Source organism: Gavialis gangeticus, unplaced genomic scaffold (genome assembly GCF_001723915.1).
Source record: "Gavialis gangeticus isolate Ggan-Ray unplaced genomic scaffold, GavGan_comp1, whole genome shotgun sequence".
NCBI lineage: Eukaryota > Metazoa > Chordata > Crocodylia > Gavialidae > Gavialis > Gavialis gangeticus.
Genome location: NW_017729033.1, coordinates 72,378,267 through 72,378,864, shown reverse-complemented (window position 1 = coordinate 72,378,864; position 598 = coordinate 72,378,267).

Below are 598 nucleotides of genomic sequence, written 5' to 3'. Positions count from 1 at the left end.
CGTGGGAGGGAAAAGCAGCTCTTCCCTGCCCCATGGCTAGCACCCCCATGTTGCAGCCACTCAGCCTACATGGGGCTGCCTGTGCCTGCTCCTGACAGCCCCACAGGCTGCAAACAGCCGCGTGTGGAGACGGCAGCTGCAGCACCCCCTGCTTGCTGCGCTGGGTAGTGTTTGCCACCGCCGCCTGTGTGCTGTTCAGTGCATGCTCTGGGTGGCCAGCAGCCAACACTGAAGCAGCAGACAGGCGAGCCTGGAGCCAGCGTGGAGCCCGGGCTGGCAGCAGGGGCGGGTTACAAGCTGGTGCTGAGCACAGGGAAAAGCAGCACCTCACTCACCCTGGGGCCAGTCCCCTGCACTGTAGCTGCTCACATCCCACAGGGCTGACTGCCTGCTCAGGACAGCCCCACATGGGCTGCAAGTGGCTGCAGCAGGCAGCACTGGCCATGGGGCGGGTGAGGGACTGCTTTTCCCCGCACTCAGCACCAGCTTTCCTGCCGGCGAGCAGGGGGTTGGGGCTGTGCACTGCCTCCCACCTGTACTGCAGGGCTGGGGGGCACTGCAGGTGAGTGGGCAGGGAGCCAGCAGGAGCACAGGGCCA